At 46.1% G+C, this 21,111-nt stretch overlaps 1 long non-coding RNA gene across 1 annotated transcript; it reads left to right on the top strand.

The window, feature by feature from the left end:
- The first annotated feature begins 13,206 nt into the window (after positions 1-13,206).
- Positions 13,207-19,860, top strand: LOC111550128. The gene is made up of 3 exons (XR_002733930.1): positions 13,207-14,283; positions 19,183-19,338; positions 19,609-19,860. It is a non-coding gene; the product is annotated as an uncharacterized LOC111550128 (long non-coding RNA).
- Positions 19,861-21,111: the final 1,251 nt, after the last annotated feature.

Below are 21,111 nucleotides of genomic sequence, written 5' to 3'. Positions count from 1 at the left end.
TAAAGTTTCTCCTGCAGAGAGTGGTAGCTCATGCCTGTAATCCCAACACTTTGGGAGGCTGAGGTGAGAGGACTGCTTGAGACCAGAGATTTGGGACCACTGGGCAATATAGTGAGACCCTGTCTCCACAAAAAGTAAAACAATTAGCCTGGTGTGGTGGTGCGTGCCTGTTGTCCGCGCTACTCCAGAGGCTGAGGTGGGAGAATCGCCTGAGGTGGGAGCATTGCCTGAGCCCAGGAGGTCGAGGGTACAGTGAGCCATGATTGTGCCACTGCACTCCAGTCTGGGTGACAGAGCAAGACCCTGTTTCAAAAAAAAGATTTCTCCTGAGGCCAGAACTAAATAAGCTGCTGTACTTGGTTCAGTCATTAGTAATTCGTATGAATCACAATTCGGTTTTAGAAAAACTCACTTTTAGTGCACACATTTGAAAACATCTCAGAATCGTGGATTCTAGAGACGGAAGAGATCTTGAGAAATGTTCAGGTTCAGTTTTGTCTGGTCCAACCAGATAAGCTATTGTCATCACCATTCCACAGATGAGACAATTAAACATCTGCACGCTTTAGACAGAGAATAAGCCTACGTTAAGCGGCAGGATTTTTAAACCTGATGCGTTTGCTAAGCGGTGCAGTACTTGAGACGTGGAGGTGAGAGACTATCTATTGTCCAGACTCAATGGCCCAGAGATCAAGGGGGTAGTCTTGGGAGGTAGAGGGATATAGGCCTAAAGGGCAGTAGGAAGCCATCCAAGCTCAAGATTTATTTGGGGACAGATTCTCATCTCTATACTGATTGAGTGACCCCAGCCAGTGAGATCTCCTGGAAGCAGATGTGGGGAACAGTTATGACTGTTAAAAGTCAGAGGACAAAGTTCATCTGGAGAGAGCATCTGTCCGGGGAATATCTGGAGACTGGAGACATTGTAGGAAATTCGGGATTTCAACAGAGAAAGAGCTTCCCTTGGGTGGGGGCAGGCAAGGGGTATCCTTGGGGATCCTGACCATCAGTGACCGCCAAGATGTACTCCAGCCCAGACTTTCCCTGACTCTGGGCCACCTGTGGATTGTCCTACCCTGGCCCAGAATCTCTGCCTTGGTTACAGCTCGAACTTAGATGACCTCATGTTTCCCATAAAAAATGTACCCTTTTCCTAGCAACATCCCCAATATGGGGCTCATTGCCACATCATTTGCCCCACTCCAGGGCAGAGCCCACCCTGGAAAAAGCCCTGGTTTTCTTTCTGAAGAGCACCCTAGTTTATAATAGCAAATACATATGGATTATTTTTCTCAGTACAAGTTCCTTGGTATGGCACTCAGAGAGTTGCTTTTGTTAGCTCATGAGATGGAAAAGGAAACAATGTGGGGCAATCCCAAATCCTTGGCTACCCCATTTCCTAAAGTGGACCTTGCCCCTGGCATCATTAAGTGAATTTAACAGCCTTGTACTTGCAAAATGAACTAAAAAGGCAAATGTATAAAAATCAGGTCCTTTTGGGGGATCACAGAAATGAGATCCTTTTATGGCTGCCAGTAATCATTTACTCACATTTTGCTCAACACAGGGGAGGTCCCCTTCTGCTTAAAAGAAAGACGACTTCCTATAAAACAGGCTTGGGTGGAATCTTTGGCAGGGAGAAGAAAACAGTGAGATCACTTCTGGGCATGGCTTCTGGGGACTGCTGATTTCCTTGACGATAATGCCAGTCAGGCCCACAGCAGTGCCTGGCAGCTGCTTCCCTCCCACACCAAAGAAGCCCAGGCTCCTTAGGTTTACAGGCCCCTGGCCATGGGCTCTCTGTAGGAAGTTGGCTGTGTATTTGTTCTGGAAGTGAGCCCTTGGGGCCAACGCACCAGACTATCCCTGGTAATGTCTTCTTTGGAACAAATTCAGGTACACGACTCTGCTACACGTGGCCTTGTTAAAACAGACAGTTCTGCTCAGTGCATTTCCCTGGACATTCTAACACTCGTCGCTACATAGGAGTGAGTAACCAAAGGCAAAAGGCATCTGCGTTAGCACTTACGGTCTGTTTCTACTTTGGGTTCCATTCCCCTGACCTGTGTCCTTTTCCTCAGAAACTGTGGTCTCACAGGGTGCCTTCTTCCTAAAGCTGAACCTGGCAAACAGATGTGGTGCCAACTGTGACCATTGCTCCTTGGAGTTGGAGGTGCAGATTACTTGTCAGAATCTTGTGAGGCCCTGAGTGGTCTGGGACGCCCTTGCTCAGATCTACCATTTCCTGAATGTTGACTCTTGCAGGGTGTTTACATATGTCATCTGACTTAATCCTCGCAAGGATCCTGTGCTCATTTTACAAGAAAGAAGCTCCCTCCACCCAGGCAGTATTGACCCACATTTGGGCCAAGGGTAAAACAAAGCTGAGGGGCAAGCGACCACACACCCCATGTTTGGTCTCAAGCACTGGCTGTCTCCTTACAAGTTTAATTTTTTTTAGAAAGATGCTACTTGAGGCCAGGCACAGTAGCTCATGCCTGTAATCCCAGCACTTTGGAAGACCAAGGCGGGCAAATCAGTTGAGCCCAAGAGTTAGAGACCAGCCTGGCCAACATGGCAAAACCTCATCGCTACTAAAAATACAAAAATTAGCCGGGTGTGGTGGTGCACACCTGTATCCCAGCTACCTGGGCAGCTGAAGCTTAAGAATCACTTGAACCCAGGAGGTTGAGGTTGCAGTGAACTGAGATCACACCACTGCACTGCAGCCTGGTTGATGGTGTGAGAGAGACAGAGAGAGAGAGAGAGAAAGAGAGAGAGAGAAACAAAGAAAAGAAAGAAGGAGGGAGGAAGGCAAAGGAAGAAAGGAAGAAGGAAGAAAAAGAAAGGAAGAAAGAAAGAAAAGAAAGAAAGAAAGAAAGAAAGAAAGAAAGAAAGAAAGAAAGAAAGGGAGAGAAAAGGAAAGGAAAGGAAAAGAAAAGAAAAAGAAAAGGAAGGGAGAAAGGAAGGAAGGAAGAAAGAAAGAAAGAGAAAGAAAGGAAGGAAGGAAGGAAGGAAGAAGGGTGGGAGGGAGGGAGGGAGGGAGGGAGGAGGGAGCTACTTGAAAGTCTAGGCCTCCTGGTAGGAAAGTGACACCAGGTGGTACCTTGGCTGTGGCTGACCCAGGGTAGCAAACAGCCCAGGAGTGGGCACAGTGGGCTGTAGAAAACACCATTCAGTTGAGCTATGAATTCCGCTTTAATTTTTCTGAAAGAAACTGAAAATCCTGGGTTTTTGTTTTGTTTTAGGGCTGTTTTTTGTTTGTTTGTTTTTGTTTTTGAGACAGGGTCTCACTCTCTCACCCAGGCTGGAGTGCAGTGGTGCAATCATGGCTCACTGCAGCCTTGAACTGAAGGGCTCAAACAATCCTCCCACCTCAGGCTCCCAAGTGGCTGGGACTATAGGTGTGCACCACCACACCTGGCTCAGGGTTTGTTTAATGAGAAAATCTTACAGCTTTAAATGTTGGCAATTTATGTAAAAAACAAACAAAACAAAGCTTGCTTAACACTGAAGATGAAACAACACACTTGTGGACTGGTTTGCAATTTCTAGATTAGGTTTTCCCTCTAGACATAAAAATTCAAACATGGATAGAATAGGATCAAATCTTTCATTCTCTTATTTTTTCATGAAGTATATTTTTTATTATAATGCATTAAAATTCTCAAACTTTAAAACAAAGTTCTAAAAAATATAAATGCTTAAGTGTTTTTGTCACTAAGTTTATTTTTCATATGAATAATACCGCTTTCTATTCCTTGACAATTCACATGGTGATTTGAGATCTGCGGTGTTATTTATTGCTCACAAGGCAGCTGTGAGGTGGGTGCTGTGACTTCTGCAGGCGTTCATAGAGAAACTGAGGCTGAGAGAAGTTCACTCACGGTCACATGACTACAGGTTTGAAAGAGCCTATAACCCAGTCAGGCCTCCAAACTCTGATAGACCTTTTCATTCAATAAACCGCGGTTTCTAGTTTCTCCCACTAACACTACTGTATCGATGATTATTCTTTAATCCGGGACACATGATTTTTTTTTTCTGAGTTGCCTCTGGTGATTAAGTAAAAGAGAAGTCATGGGCCGGGCGCGGTGGCTCACGTCTGTAATCCCAGCACTTTGGAAGGCCAAGGCGGGCGGATCACGAGGTCAGGAGATCGAGACCATCCTGGCTAACACGGTGAAACCCCGTCTCTATTAAAAATACAAAAAAATTAGCCGGGCGTGGTGGCGGGCGCCTGTAGTCCCAGCTACTCGGGAGGTTGAGGCAGGAGAATGACGTGAACCCAGAGGCGGAGCTTGCAGTGAACCCAGATGGCGCAACCTGGAGGCGGAGCTTGCAGTGAACCAAGATGGCGCCACTGCACTTCCGCCTGGGCTACAGGGCCAGACTTCGTCTCTAAAAAAAAAAAAAAAAAAGCCGGGTGTGGTGGTGGGCACCTGTAATCCCAGCTATTCCAGAGGCTGAGGCAGAGAATTGCTTAAACCTGGAGGGGCAGAAGTTGCAGTGAGCTGAGATTGCGCCACTGCACTCCAGCCTGGGCGACAGAGCGAGACTCCGTCTCAAAACAAAACAAAACAAAAACAAAAAATAAAAAAGAAGTCATAAAATGTCCTTTAAGCTAGCACTTAATTTTTTTTCTTTTTGTTTTGTTTTGTTTTTGTTTTTTGAGGGAGGCCAGTAAGGGAAATGTGGATGGTTTTTAACCTGGAGTTCAGGGACCTTAGAGTAAGCTGAAGGGAGCCTGGGAGAGGGGCTGAACCCCTGGTAATCGTTTGAAACATTTTATAGAGAGGGATATTGGGGTATGTTTTGGAGAAGGGGACCTATAGCACTTTCCAGAGTGTCTCTGACTTCCTCAGGATAGGCAGGATCCATGCAGGCTGGACTCCAGCCCTTGATGGATCGATCTTTCTTTCCTTCCTTCCTTCCTTCCTTCCTTCCTTCCTTCCTTCCTTCCTTTCTTTCTTTTCTTTACTTTGAGACGGAGTCTTACTCTGTCGCCCAGGCTGGAGTGCAGTGGCGAGATCTAGGCTTGCTGCAACCTCTGCCCCTCCAGGTTTAAGCAATTCTCTGCCTCAGCCTCTGGAGAAGCTGGGATTACAGGCACGTGCTACCACGCCCAGCTAATTTTTTTGTATATTTAGTAGAGACGGGGTTTCACCATCTTGGCCAGGCTGGTCTTGAACTCCTGACCTCGTGATCCACCTGCCTCGGCCTCCCAAAGTGCTGGGATTACAGGTGTGAGCCACCGCGCCTGGCCCAGCCCTTGATCTTTATCGATACTGGAACATAACTTAGGCAACATTCCTGAATCTGCAAATTGATTTCTCCTCCATGGCTTTATTCTGTTAAAAAGATGTAATGCATGCCTGCCACCTGGAATCTGGAATTAGTCACCACCAGTGGCTTTGCTTGAATCCCTTATCATGCCTCATTACCATGCACCCAGATCGTGTTCCTGCAGGACAGGCCTCTGCAGTTTTCACAACCTCCATCAACCCTCTGACTCTGATTGGTTCCTTCTTAAAAGATGCAAACCTTCCTATAAGGAACCTTGCAAAATGCCTTTTAATGAAGTATAAGTTTTCATGAGCCAATAATTAACGCATGCTAACAATTACATGTCAAGAATATGTAAAAAATGAGAATGACATCGGGGCATTTATTTTGTTACAAAGGCTTTTTGGGTAGTGCAAGAACCTTTCAGGAGCAAGCGCTTTTCACTTAATGGTAGAAACAGCATCTGGGGCCTAGAGATTCTTCTTTATAATTCTTTATAGGACACAATATGTGGGGAATTTTTATAATGGGACGTGAGGCTCACCAAAGACTACATCAAGGGTAACCACAGAGCAGATGTGGCATCAGATGTCCTGGACTTGATATCCAGCCTTGCAGCGCCTCACAGTGTGACAAGGCATTTCACTTTTCCAGGCTCTGAGTTTTTCATCTCTTAGACAAATGCTCAGAAGGGAAAGGCAAGGTGAGAATAGCATCCGTTGAGAACCCAACAGGTTGCCACATTCCATTCTTGGTGTTACTACGTGCACCCTCCTGCTTATGCTCACAACAGGACATTTGGATTCATGCCCAAGGAAACACGACTTGTAGGTGGCCAGAATCCAAAGCTGGTTCTCTGGACTCCAAAATTATGCTCTTTCCATGACCCAATTCAGTGTTCCTCAAGCTCTGTCAATAAAGCACCCTCAGCAAGAGAAGAGAATGGCCACGTGTATTAGTTTGCCAGAACTGTTGTCACAAAGTACCACAAACTGGGTACCTTAAAACAAGATAAATTTATTGTCTCACAGTTCTGGAGGCCAAAAGTCTAAAATTCGGGGCTGTGAGAGAAGGATCTGTTCCAGGCCTCTTACCTAGCTGGTGGTTTTGTGGCGATCTTCTGCATTCCTTGTCGGGCAGAAGCATCACCCTGATTTCTGCCTCCATCTTCCCATAGTGTTCTCCCTGTGTGCATGGCTGTGTCCAAACTTCCCCTTTCCATAAGGGCACCAGTCATATTGGACTAGAGCCCACCCTACTCCGGTGTGTCCTCTTCTGAACTTAACTAATTTCAACTGCAATCACCCTATTCCCAAATAAGTTCACATTCTGAAGTACTGAGGGATAGGATTAGTACTTCAACACATCCTGGGGGGACACAATTCGACTCATAATTCTACCCACTTCAGGAGTCTGAGGGGATCACTTATGGCACCAGGTATAAGCATTAAATATTTTTGATGCTTTGAACATTATCTTTAAAATTCATGTAAATTGAGCACTCAACTCCATTATTACACCACCACTTAACACAAAAACATTTCCCAAAAGTTTACGAGCAGAATTACTGATCCAGAAAGCTGCTCCATGTTGATCCTTGGGGTTCAAAACCCCATTGTCAAATCCCTGACCTGCATCTTCTCATGTCCTCAGAAGATGCTCCTACCAAGTGTGAAAGCACTGAGAATTGGAGACATCTTTAAGGAGGCACATTTAACTTAAATGAGGGCAAAGAACGTCAATCTAGACAGCGCTGAACAAAAGCAATGCAAATTAAATGCAAACAGAAAATCTGAACATCCCTGACCAAAATCAGTAAAAAAAAACACACCAGTACGAAAACAACGCTTGCAGAGAGCTCTGTTGGAACTGCATGGCTTCATTTCATTCTCCTCTCTTTCGTCTTTAGAGGAAATCAGCATTAGACAAGCACAGTTTGTCCTGTTTCGTCAACAACAATGGCTTTTGAAGAACATGCTTTTGAAGTACAGGATGGGGGTGTTTGGGGACAAAGATGATTGCTGTGGTAGTAATAGACCTCCTAACGCACTGATCAGACTCATATTTTTCTATTACAGTAACTGTGTGTCAAGTAATAGAATTTACCAGCAAAACTAACCATGGCCATACTGTTCTTTTATTTCCTAAGAAATCACATTTTTAAAAGTGACAAAGGACTCTCTGACAAAGGCCCATCAATGGATGTGAGAATGACTCAAGTAGAGAAAAGGGCCTTTCCGTGTGGTTAGCTTACTGCCCCACTTGGTTCGTTGACAGAAAACCAGGTCCGGCCAATGCATTTCCACATCCTGAGGATCTGCTCCCAGCCCAGCAGAGATGTGCTCTGGCCAGGACCCAAAAGATGGGCAGGGCTCAAAAGACAGCATCAGGCATCCTGACAGCATAGAAAACGAGATGCCTTTTCACTTTCCTTGGCTGAAAACACGGAGACTACAATGTTCCTTTCTTTTCCCTGCCTCTCTATTGGGAGAAATACGAACTTTCCAAAGGCATTCACCATCCATTTAGCAGAAACATCTGTCAGCTTTAGCTACAATCAAAGAGAAAACATCTCCAGAGAAGGAATATCCCATAGGGTAAAGCAAGGGACAAACCTAGAGAACACTCGTGACCCGTTGCTTTAGCTCAGGGGCAGCAAAGAGGCTGCAGCTCTGTTCAGAAGAAAGCCCTGCTGATCTCCAGGTTCTAGGAGCTTTGCTAAACAAGCCCAGAATGCAGGAGGTCATTCACCGAGTTAGCAAATGCAGGTGACCAGACCTTTGAAATTAAAAAAGAAAAAAAAACAGCACGTGGGTCAAGCGTGGTGGCTCACGCCTGTAGTTCCACCACTTTGGGAGGCTGAGGTGGTCGGATCACTTGAGGTCAGGAGTTCGAGACCAGCTTGGCCAACGTGGTGAACCCCCACCTCTACTGAAAATACAAAAGAAAAGAAAAATAGAAAAAAATAGCCAGGCATGGTGGCAGGTGCCTCTAATCCCAGCTACTCGGGAGGCTGAGGCAGGAGAATCTCTTGAATCCAGGAGGCAGAGGTTGCAGTGAGCCACTGTACTCCAGCTTGGGTGACAGAGTGAGACTCCGTCCAAAATAATTAATAAATAAATAAATAAATAAATAAATAAATAAATAAATAAATAAATAAATAAGGCATGTGATGACAGAGCGTGATGACAGAGAAGGGTGGTCCACAAGGGAGGAAGGGCCAGGGGATCTGCAGAACCAGGGCCTGTGCCAGGGAGGCACAGCCACTTTCAGCCAGATGGCAGCTCCCCCTCAGGGCAGAAGTACCTGTGCCCATCGCTAGGGAGATGAGCTCCGCACAGAAGCAGAGCACTTTCGTCAGGCTTCCCCACAGCCTGGGAGAATAGCTCCTGAGATCACCCAGCACCCTCTGTCCTGACTCCACCTCTGCCACAGCTCCTGCAGTTCCTCGGTCATCCTGATAACCGAAGGCCACTCTGGAAAAGTATCCACTGGGGACGACTTGCACTCTGCCTCGGGACACCAACATTCACTGAAGCAGACACCGCAAATTATTTCTAAAGATCGTGCACATCTTTAAGCTCTCACTCTTCTCTTAAATCCCAGCTTTTTCTCCGCCCCGCCCTCTACTGGCCACAAAGGTCATCCCCTTGGCAGCTGAGACAGAAAGGGCCAAACATCTGGGCCAGAGCTGGGGCCCCGCTGGCCTGGGGCCCTACGTGCACTCTGGGCCACATTTCACGCTGCTTGCCCACGTTCCAACTCCGGGTGAAGGCTCTGGGGATATGCATTTTAAAGCAATACTGTAATCGTCTGGTGTGCAGCCCAGTGTCTGGTGAGTCCAGTTTTGGTGAATTATTGCTCCCAGTGGCTTACTAATTCACAGGGAAAAGAAAAAAAAATCTAGTTCCCAGATCAGCAAAGTGGAGAAGCAGAGTCCTAAACACGGTATCCTCATGAGGGCAGTGTCCGGGCCCGGGACAGCAAAGCAGCCCCACTGGTGCCTCTCCCAGCAAGTCATCGTGTGCCCGTCAGAGCTTCCAGAAAGCTATTCCTAAAACAAGATGGGATTGAGCCACAGAAAGCAGGTCCAACCTAGTGGTAATGGTGAAAAAAATAGCCCTTAAGGGATGTAAAAGGGCAAAGTGATGAAATGCTGTATAATTTGAATGCATTTGGAAGACTCTCCTCTCCCAACTGTCAGAGCAGAACACCATGCTGGTTTCAGGTTTTAAAAAACAAAACAAAAACCTCCAAAGAGAAGAAGAATACCTAATTATGACCATCATTTCCTTTCCTCCGTGGCTTCCCTCTTCCACCTTTATCCCTTAAAGCAGTGGCTCTCAACCATGGGCTTTGCTCCCCCACCCCACCCTAGGGACTTCTGGCAATTCCTAAAAACAGTGGGGCATGCTACTGGCGTCTATGGGTAGAGACGAGAAATGCTGCGAGATGTCCAGCAATGCTCACGACAGCCCCCACGACAGAATTATCCAACCCAAGATGTCAACATGCTGCTGTTGAGAAACCTGGCCTTTAGAAGCAGTCTTCAAATCTCATGTTCTGGGAATAAGAAAATATTATTCTTAGTTTAGCCTGCAGCTAAACAAAATGTATAGGGTAAGATTCACTATGAGGAAGGGGGCAATGGTGACTAAGAACTTCACAAAGTCCTGAACCATTCAACCTTCATTCTGAGAGGATAGGCGATCAGCTTTAGTGATTCACTTCTCTGATTATAAGGATCATCTTCTGAAGTCCAGTAAGTGTTTAGTCATGCCCTGTGTTTTTGTCAAGTGGTAGGTAAAGGGATTTAAGTGGAGCCTCAGTCCCCTAACAGTTTATCATCTAAGATGGGTGACAATGACTAGGCAGAGATATAAAGGTGAGATGAACAAATAACCAAACTACAGAGTAAAGCCAAACCAATTGCAGAAGCTGGGAGCTGAGCATAGTGTGAGGAATGGGGAGGGCAAGTTATCCAGGTGAGTAGGTGACATTAAAGAGAAGAACTGGGGACAGCATCCATCTGCAACTCCATTTATCCATTTGCTTTCACTAAAATATGTATCACATGCTTCTGGGCATGCAGAGGTACATTTCTCACACTCCAAGCACTCACAATCAAGGCAGTGTGATAAGATTCATACACAAATAAGCAAAACACAAAAATATCATTCTGAGAGGTATAGCAAGTACGTGTCACAGTGCTTAGAGAAAGAACTGATGCCTGCATGTGGTGGAACTGGCATTTGGCTGGGCCTCGGAGTGTGGGGGCTACTGGGGAGCTGAGCCTGCCTGAGAACCTAGGGCAGGGTGGCAGCAGGGGTGTTCGCTGTGCTACAGACAAGAATCTCCAAAAATGGAGTTCTGGCTTAAGGTGTTTGTCCTGGCTTATCTTTTGGCCACTCAACAAAACTTTCTGCGCCTCATTTTCTCTCTTCTTCCCATTTCCAAGCAACAAAACCATGTCTATCTACTCTTATTAAGAACCTCCAAGAGTAGTGGCTCATGCCTGTAATCGCAGCACTTTGGGAGGCTAAGGCTGGAAGATTGCTTGAGGCCAAGAGTTCAAGACCAGCCTGGGCAACAAAAGGAAACCCTTGTTTCTAAACAAATAAAAATAAAAATTAGTGGGTGTGGCGGCATGCACCCATAATCCCAGCTGCTCAGGAGCCCAGGAGTTCAAGGCTGCAGTGAACCGTGATTGCGCCACTGCACTCCAGCCTGGGCAACAGAGCGAGACTCCATCTCAAAAAAAAAAAAAAAAAAAAGAACCACGGCATACCAAGTGAAGCCTTATGGAGCTTCATGCAAGATGATCAACATACACCAGGTTCAAGGGAGATGCTAGCAGTTATAGCTCACAGGCTAGCTCGGGTTTTTCTCTTTCACATGCTTCTGGCCTTACCCAGTAACAGCAATTCTGAACACTATCCAAGCAAACGTCATATGCTTTGAAGATGCACTAGTATTTCAACAGGCTAAACATTTTCCAGAACAAAATCTTTACCAAAGCTGCTAACAAGCAGTCAGACTACCCTGTGAGCGTTCTCCTCCAACAATGAACCCGCAGAAAGGTCAGCAGCCGGACACAGAAAGAGGAGAGGATCCTAAATAAACACAGTTTAATCAACCGTGAAGAAACCTAAAAGTTGACCGAAAGTGCTTTGTTAATGGGAGAAGCAAGGCCCCTGCCCTCAGAGAAAGGCAAGGAAGGTTGAAGGTCACTTCAGCTGACCAGAGGCTGCCATGGCGGCAGCGACATTCCCTGGTGGGAATCTCAACGGAAGACGCATACGCAGAAGAGAAGGAAGGGAGAGGAGAAGCCGACAGGTGGACCTTTTCCAAGGACCTGGCAAGCAAATGTTCCCTAGAAAGAAGATGAAAATTTAGGTCAATAAGAAGGAAAGACACTGTTTTTAGAACCACTATGCTATGATGACTTCAAAGTTCGTTCTCCTTCAGGCTTTTGTCCATAGAGTCTGTCGTGTCTGATTCCAGACTCCTCAGGATATTTGAAAAAAACCAATTTATTTGAATTACATCAATGTCCTTTACTTGCATCTAAAAAATCAAGGTCAAGCTATGCTGATATGTGAAAGAGAATTGAGATGAATGAGGGCTGACTCCCAGTCTCTGCCCCTGTAATTACTTTCTTTGTAAGCCTGAATACCCAATCAGATGGACGCCTTCTCAACACATTTTTTCATATTTATGAAATATCTTTGAACAATGCAATCTGGAAACTCAGGCAACATCTGTGACCAAATATATACAAACCTGTTTATGTTTTTAATTGAAGATCAAACAATTTTAGATGAACTAATCTATGGTATCATAGAAACTGCATACTTTTAGGTAATTCTTGAGAGTATTTTGCAAACTATTAAAGTAACTTGATATCATGCTATATCTTTAAAAGATACTTCTCAGCTGTGAATACTATTGGAATGAAATCAGGGGTAGCATTCAAAAAAGTCTGCAGCATGGAAAGGTTTGCATATGAATTCTGATTCCATTAGAAAACCATTTCTTTTAGGACTGTTTTATCATTCTCTATTGGTTCATGTAATATGATCGGTTTGTTCTTATTCTAATTAAAGATGCAGTTTATTAAAGAGTCTTTAACTTCACTAAGGCAAAGTTTAAAAAGCTTCTAATCAGATATTCTTGGTAGGCAGGAGAACTATAACCTTCAAACTCTCTGATGTTGTATGAAGCAGCTCTCATCTCGACACAAAGATTTTCACTTCTGTGATCTGGCCTGGTAAAACATTTATTCCTTTATACTCAGTCCTAGTTTGTTTTAGATCCGGGCCTCTGGGCCCATTAATTTCTATAGGATAATAATTTGTATAGGAGGACAGGTGTGCTGTTTTTCTTCAATCCTTGAGGATATTAGGAAAAACGTTTTAACCAATAACGGGATCCCATCACCTGACATTTCTTTGGGGAAAATGACTTTTGAAGGCATGTGGGGATTATCAAGGAAATAATTTTCCTTTTAAATTACATGTTTGTACATAAGAGGAGTGTTGAGCAGGATATCAAGAGGCAGAGGTCACTCACGGCACTATTTTCAAAGTTAGTTAAACGCGGAAACCAACTCACATTTCCCCAATTTAGCATTTCATTTTAAAAAGTTACTGAATTCAGGTACATCTCGATTGCTCAGGGTAATAAAGGAGACATTAGGCGTGGATAACAAGACCACAAATAGTGAGTAAAGTAAGACACCAGGGATCGTTTCTTTCCTGTTTATTAACATTCACTCCAGGCTGTATACTTTGGTTACCATGGTCGCGTGGTGTCTGATGTCACAGGCCAAACCATATAAAATCACAGAGACCACAACAGGCAGGAGGAGCGGCCTGGCCCTTTCTAAGTCGGGCAGCCCAGCCTGTGGGATGCCAGGCTGGGTGTGCTGGGCCTGACCAGCCACCCGCTTTCCTCTTCTCTTACCTCTGCCTGCCCCCTGGTGGACAGTCCGGGTAAAGCAAGGGAGTGCGCCTTTGGGGTCTCAGTGGGGCTGAAATACGACTCCTCCCCTAAGACAGCCTGCCTCCCCCAGCCTTATTCTCCAGCAAAGTCAATTTCCTGGAGAATCGAGGCTCTGCCTCAGATGTTCAGAGCCTCCTTAGGATAAACACCTCCATTTCAATTCCTGGGGCCTTGATCAACCTGTGCCTCCCTTGATCCCCAACTTGTGGGCACCTTCCCTTGAGCAGTGCCCTCATGAGGTACACCTTTTCCAGGAAACAAATATCATTCCTTCTTTGGGTCCTGCAGGCTGTAAAGAACCAATACAGTACTGTGCTATTGAACATGTTGCCACTACAGAAGCCCCTTATGTTTCCAAGAGTACATGTCTATAGCCATTCGTTTATTCATCAGAAAACAACTAGAAGCCAGGCCCCGTGCTGGGCCCTGGAGACATGGAAGAAACCGGGCTGAGGCTCCCGCCTTGAAGAGCTCGTGGCCCAGGGAAGGGACCGTTCATCTGTCATTGATTGCCACGTGACAGTGTCTATGATGCTAAAAAGATGTCAGTGCTGTGCTGCAGGAGCAAAGGCCGTGGAGGAAGAGGCTTTGGGTTTGTTGCGAGTTCTTGCCAGAGCGAGGCAAAGCCAGTCACTGCTTCGTTCAGATGACTCAGGTAAATAAATGAGGCCGCACAGGCTGTCCTGACACCACACACCTCTAGAATACCCTGGCTGTGCTGGGAGCTATTGGTGTCAGCAGAGTATTTTCATCCCTGTCCAAGTCACAATGATGTGACTGTACCAGCCTGTGTGGATGTTGCTAAGAGGAGGCACACAGCACCATGAGCTCCCTTAGATGACGATCGGCATGATGTTCCTGCTGTGGCAGCACTCAGCTCTTGCCAATGTTCTGCTCTGCTTTGCTCACTTTAAGCCTCCCTTAATTTTTTTTGATGCCAGTTTCCCCATTGCTGACTCACAGATATGCAAGACTCAGGCAGAAAAAAAAAAGGTAATTATCTCAAATGACTCAGGCGCCCTCCTTGACTCTGGGATCTCTGTACAGACTTGCATTTTAAAAGCTGAGGGTAATGATGTTGTCATTTGTGCAGGAAAGGCTGGAGAAAAACACATTAGTGTTCTTCTAAACTCCTGACTTTTGGAAAAAATTAGCATAGAGAGGATGGATGCTCAGCCATGGCCTGACAGTCAAATACCTAATCCAGAGGTGAAGGCACCTGCACAGAGTCCCAGGCGCTGGCGAGCTTCCTGGGGACAAGGGCAGTGCCTTGATCACCTCTCTTCCTTGTGCAGTAAATGTTTGTTAGATGAATGGTTGTCAACTCTAGCTAGTCTTGTCAGTCCTCCCTGAGCCCTGAAAGAAACAGAAATTAGGAAATAAAAACAGTGAGCAGGTCCTATACTCCTAGATTTAAGATTTGTGAACAAGTAAGGGAAAATTATTTGCCTGCTACAAAACTGCTAAGAGAGATGACAATCAAGGAAGGGTGGGAATCATCTAAGGGAAATAAGAAGGGAATCAATTATTGCTCCACCAGTGGCTTGCTGAAAAGCTTTCCACACTTGTAGGAAAACAAATCCCCCACCACTAAGAGTAGAGGCCCCAGCAAGGACAGTCACAGCAATGGTGGCCATCAGGCACCCTGTGCAGCAGAGTGGAGCCGCGGGCAGCAAGCAGATCGTGCCTGGGATAAAGACTGTGGCAGCTGTGCTAGGGGTGGCAGTAACACAGGGAGACTCTCAGTAAGGGGACCTGAGGTATCATCCGCGCCCAACTCCACCCTTCCTCCCCTCCCCAGAGGAGAGCCAGCATCAGCTCCTGAGGGAGGGAGGGCTAGTGTGGCTTGATGGGGTGGCAGGGGTAGGAGGCACAGCCAACGGCTCTGGAAATCATCTTGAAATCCTTGGTTTCCCCGGAGGCAGCTGTAGCCTGGGGGAATGGAGTCACATCTAACTGTAAATGTTGTTCACACTCAGTCTAAAGAAAGTCCAACAGTCATTTTAGGATGGTGTGTACTTCAAATACTTTTCTATGCCGCAGGGTTGGGTTCCGCTAAATTCTCATTCTTCCCACATTTCTGTTTTTCCTCCAGGTACCCTCAAAGAGCACCCATCATTCATTCATTCATTCATTCATTCACTTATTCAACAAATACTGATTGAATCCCTGCTCTTTACCAGGTTATACTAGGTACCAAGAATACAGGGTCAGCAAAGACAGGCATGGTCCCTGCCTTCAAAAGGAGAGGACCTTGATCAAATACCCACACAAATTAACATCATTGCAATGTGTGGGGTCCTGGGTATATAATGAGGGGATTTGGTTAATAAGGGACATCAGGGAAATCTCTGAGGAAATGATGAGTGAAATAAAATCTGAAGGAACAATAGGATTAACTAAGCCCAATGGGTCCCGGGCATCCCCTAGAGTGGGGCTGCACATGAGTATTTAAGGCCGTGACAGATGGCAAGTGTGACCTGAGTGCGGACAGCAAGGAAGTGAGATTCTCAACCAGGCTGGGGAAGGCCATGCACGGGCAGCCACTGAAGTGTTGAAGTGGACAGGTGATGTGATCCAATGTGCATTTCAGAAAGAGTTTGATCTCCCTGTGGAGAACAACTTGGAAAATGTCATAACTAAATGTCGTTAGACCAGTTAAGAAGCTATTTGCTACAGGTGTGTTAGGGTCTAGGAGGGGGACAACGGAGGGGAAAACGATGATGGGGTAGATAGGCTTACAATATATTCCACTCCTGAAAGATCTTCCAATAGCCTTACCCTGCAATGAGCCCCTCCCTTCATGGGCTAGATCACCATCTGAGAGAAAAGCACAACCTTCCCTTCTTTCAGGTTTGTCTCTAAGGATGTCCCTGTAACTTGTCCCTTGGGATGCCTTCATGATTTCCTTCTAGCTTGCTCTAAAAATGAAGTAAAGCCTGTCCATGATGCCTGGGACATATCAACTTCAAGGTCATGGACGGAAATGATGATAACTCAAATTATAGGACTGTCAACTTTCAAGTCCCCATGACCTTAAATGATGGATCAAGGGGCTGGGATCAGATCAAGAGAGCTTCAAACCACTGCTGGCTGCTACAGCATTTAATCTGCTGATGGAGTGCTCAATATAATATTGGAGTGTGTGTGTGTGTGTGTGTGTGTGTGTAGTCCAATTAACCAAAGTGGTCTTCTTCCGAACGCTTTGAGGATGCTGTAGTAAGATCCCTGCATCAGGTGAGAGTGGAACTAGTTACCAGATGTTCTCTTCTGCCTGGGATCCCTGCTCCTGTAAGACAGTTGGTAATCCGTTCCAAGAATGATGTTTTACCATGGTGCTGTGCTAGGCACCAGGGACTGGAAGATGAAGAAACATTTCCTGTGCTCCTGGAGCTGCAGCCTAGCAGGCCTACCAATAAGGACAGTGCCATGGGATATGCTGCAGCACAGGCAGAAGCAAAGCGCTGTGGAAACCCCAAGGCCGGATGTAGCAGCTCTGCCTGGCTGAGTTAGGAAGGTTCTCCAGAGGTCATATCTGATCCAGGTGTCAAGGGATGAGCAGGAATTTATCTTGTGAAGAAGAGGAGGCTGGTTGTTTCAGCAAAAGAAATAGCTCCTAAAAAGACACCTAAGAGTAAGATGTGCCCCAAAAGTGTCCCCAGGGGTGATAGAGAAGTGTAGCAGGAGGTAAGTCTGGAGACAGAACTCTGGTGGGGTTACTGGAGCAGGAGGGTCTATCTGCTTTAAGGAATATACTGTGTTAGTTTTCTATTGTTGCATAGCAAACTACCCCAAAACTAAGAAGCTTAAAACAGTTAACGTGTGTTATCGTATAGTTTTCATGGGTCGGGAACACAGTTGTAAATTAGCAGTCCTCTGGCTCAGGGTCTCACAGGCTGTAATCAAGGTGTCAGCCAGGACCAAAGTCAACTCAAGGTTCTACCAAGGGAGGGTGACCTTCCAGGTTCACTGCTGTGGCTGCTGGCTAGAGACATGAGTTCCTTGCCACATAGGCCTCTCCATGGGGCAGGTCCCACCATGACAGTTGGCTTAGAGAGAGACTTTTTGTAACCCAATCTTGGAAGTGACATCCCATCACTTTTGCTGTATTCAGTTTGTTTAAAGCCAAGCACCAGGTCCATCCAGCCCAGGCTGAAGAAGAGGTTACATGAGAGAGAGAATACCAGGAAGTGATGATTATCAGGGGCCATTTTAGAGGCTGCCTACCACATATACCAAGAGCTATTTATGGCCTCATTGCAGCATGTTCCCACTCTGCATAAATTATAGAGAAAGACATATAATTTTATTGCATATTAGTTTTTGTTGATGGGTACATTCTGGTCTCTAGGAGTCCTGAAAAATAATGTGCTTCATTTCACAGCTCTCCCTAAGGATTTTATACAACCCACTTGGCACTCACACTGTTATTATTAAATGGATTCAGCCAAAAGCTGCCTGTGGGGGTAGAGATCTGTGGGAAGGTAGGGCGGCAGAGGAAGGAAGTGATCAGGACCCCAAATTGAATAAAGAAAAAGGTCACACGCCAACTGCAAGTTAGAAAATGAATCTGAGTGGAAGTAAGTATCCTGGTTGACAGCTCACACATGATGCCAACTTGCCACAGCTTGGCAGCGCCTTTGGTTTTCCCACATGCAACTGAAAATAGCTAGCATTCATTCTGAGGGAGTGCTACTAAAATAAGTAACTACTTGGAGCTATACCTCACTGCTCATTCAAGTTGGAAGCAGTCTGCAATTATTTTGCTGAAATTAGATACAAATTAAGTTGCCACTTCCGGAACTCTTTCTCTTGTGCTATATTACAAAAAGGAAACTGATTTTTGAACTCGGACAGCTTAGATGTTGCTTCTTAAAAATAAATGTGATCTCTGACAGAGTATCTAAAAAGATAGATTATTGATTTTAATCTCTCATGACGCCTAACCTCTACACGATCCAGGTTTCCTGATTTTCAGACCTGAGTTAAGTTGCTATGGATATAATAGAGTGACAGGCCAGTGAAGGAAACTGAGGATAGGGAGTGGCCTGCCCACAGGTGAGATATACTGTCTTTAAACTTGTTAGGGATAGAAAAGGGGGTTAGCCTAGAATTGTCTTCTGGGATGTAAGGGAATAGTCCTGCTCCCACTTTTTAAATAGTGGTTTGAAAGTTTTCTCAGGGTGTGCATACATTTGGACGTACAAGTTCTGCTACGTTTTAAAAAGGAAAACAGAATAAACAAACATATATGAAAACAAACAATAATAATGATGATTTGGGTCTTTCCTCAAACTTGGCTGGAAGTTACTGGCACACAAATAGTAGAGGTGTTTGGGGGTTTTCTCCTATGGAGGAGCCCCTGATTTGTACTATCTCAATAAAGCAACACCTTCTTTTGACCTACCTTTGGAAGTAGGTGAATTTCTAAGAGCCCAGCTGTGCCTGGACCCTAGGAGGCTGCCATGGCTCCCAGGGTGGTAATGTTTCTCCACAACTTTGAATTTCAATTTCCCTTTACAAAAGGCAAAATTTGTTTTATTTCCCATTGTTGGAGACATTAGTCATGGATGAAACACATTTAAAACTCCCCCTATGCGCCGCTTCTTGCCCACCCCAACATCCCTACTCTATATCCTCATTCCAATCTAGTGAATCTTAGAAATGACACATTGAATGAAGAGCTTTCCATGTAACCTTTCCTTCCTGGTGAAGTTTTCTTTTTGCGGGGTTCTGGCGTGTGTGCGTGTGTGTTTGTAGCTCCATAATTCTCAAATGAAGAATTGCTAAAAGGTCATCTACGCAAATCCTTAAGATGGTGAATCTCTACAACCTCACTTTAATTTTAGGAGATATTTCATTTCATGCCTTAAGTTTTGCAGTTATTTTCAGCGTCTCCTCTTCCAGACTTCTTAGGACTTGGAAAGAAAATGAAATGACGTTGAATGAAATCAAAGTAAATTGAGTGATCTGAAATGATTTGATGTCAGCAAGAATTCCCCATACAGCTCACAGCCCTCCCCCCAGCACATCTCCCTCTTGGGTATGGTGAGTTCAGCTCCAAATTTATTCTGACAAGAAAGCACAGGCAATGGCTCCAGTTGGTCTAAATCGGGTGAAAATCCAAAGCAACCATCCTTCCTGGACAACCTTCTGCTTTCCCAGTGCTTATCACGGTCTGAAAATTCCTATTTAAAGAAGTAAAGCTTTCTTTTAAGTCCTAACAGAGCAAAGTCACACTCAACAGTGCACACGCACAAGTCGGGCTCAAGAATGCATTTTTGGCAGAAAGGCTCCTCTTTTCTCTGTCTCCTCCAGCTCTCTGCAGGCCCAAATCTTGCAGTAGCCATTCCATGTTCCCTGAGCAGGAAAAGACAAACTCAGACCGACAACTCTGGACTTCAAAAAACGGCACACAAGGGGAGGAAGAACTGAGAGTACCAACGCGTGAAAATTCAGAATGCTGCTATCTCATTTATTTTAACCATTTAGGAAACGTTTTGATCCACATCCTTTTCCCTTTCCTGATTTCAGAAAATAAAAATGCTTCGGTTCTGAGGAGTAACTCTCTATATGGAAGAGGAAGATCAGGGGATGGATGGGGGAGGGCTGCTTGCGTCCTTTCCCCTGCCACACACACGCTCCCTGTTTCAGCCAGTGTAAAAATAGCTGCCCAGGTTTATGTACTCGTCCCTAAGCTGCAATGAGGTGCCTGCCTCCCGGCAGAGTCCGCTGCCTTTTAGTAGCTTATAACATCAGGTGACGCCTCCAGCCCTCCCATTCCCCGCCCCAGCCCGGATAAACGTCCTCCGTGACCTTAGAAGTTTTCAGTTTAATCAGCGGTATCGTTTTTGAGAGGAAAATCCTCCCGGCTTTGCGGGCTGGCAGGGCTCTGGGGCCCTCCTGCCTCCCAGCCCAGGCCGCAGAGCGAGAGCGTTTCCATCTGTGCTAGGAGCGGGAAGAGCCTCTCTGTGCTCCCCGGCACGTCCAGCGCGCGGGCGGGAACACGCTTTCCTGTGGGGGGCAGCTTTCCCAAGGCCCTTGCCTAACGAGGGCCAGGCGGCTCCCCCGTGGGCCCCGAATGGCTCCTGGCAGGCCGACCCCCATCGCTGTCGAGAGCACTGATTTCCCCAGCGTCCGGGGGAGGCAGCCGCGCCCTCCTGCAATGAGGCAATCCAGCGGTCAGGCGGCGGCGAGGGCCTGCGCGTGCGCAGAAAAGAGCTGCCTCCGCGCCAGGCTCGGGCGCGAGGGCGGAGGATGGAGGGCGAGGGCGCATGCGTCAGCCGTGCTGCTGGGGCCGCGAAGGAGAACTGAGCTGCTGGGTCCTGCCGTCAGTGCAGTTTCTTGGCCGCACGTTGGGGACACTGCGCCATTAGAAGACTGCCACAGAATGTTAAAGGCACAGCCTCCTTCGAGGGCATCTGCATAATGCCTTCCATTTACAGATGAGGAAATTGAGGCCCAAAGGGGTGATGGGAAAGGCCCAAAGCTGCCTTTCTGGATTCTAGCAGCTGGGACCAGATCCAGCTCGAATTGACATGGTTTAAGCACTTCTTCAATGAGCACTTATCAAACGCCTAGATACTATGTACTCAGTGTCTGAGTGGCAGAGAAAGATGACCACGAATACGTCAGAAGCAGCGTATGGATTTGGGCATAGAATCAGACAGACCTGGGTTTGATATGATTTCCAGGACCACACTACTAGTTGGATGGCCTTAGTGAAGTAGTTAACCGCTCCATGCCCTAGTTTTCTGGTCTGCAAAACGGAGATAAAAACAGGCTAGGGTCGTGGGATTTAAATGAGATAAGGTGCACATT

This window comes from Piliocolobus tephrosceles, chromosome 2 (assembly GCF_002776525.5).
Source record: "Piliocolobus tephrosceles isolate RC106 chromosome 2, ASM277652v3, whole genome shotgun sequence".
In the NCBI taxonomy this organism is placed as follows: domain Eukaryota; kingdom Metazoa; phylum Chordata; class Mammalia; order Primates; family Cercopithecidae; genus Piliocolobus; species Piliocolobus tephrosceles.
The sequence above is the reverse complement of the archived record's forward strand: the minus strand, read 5'-3'. Positions and strand labels throughout refer to the sequence as shown.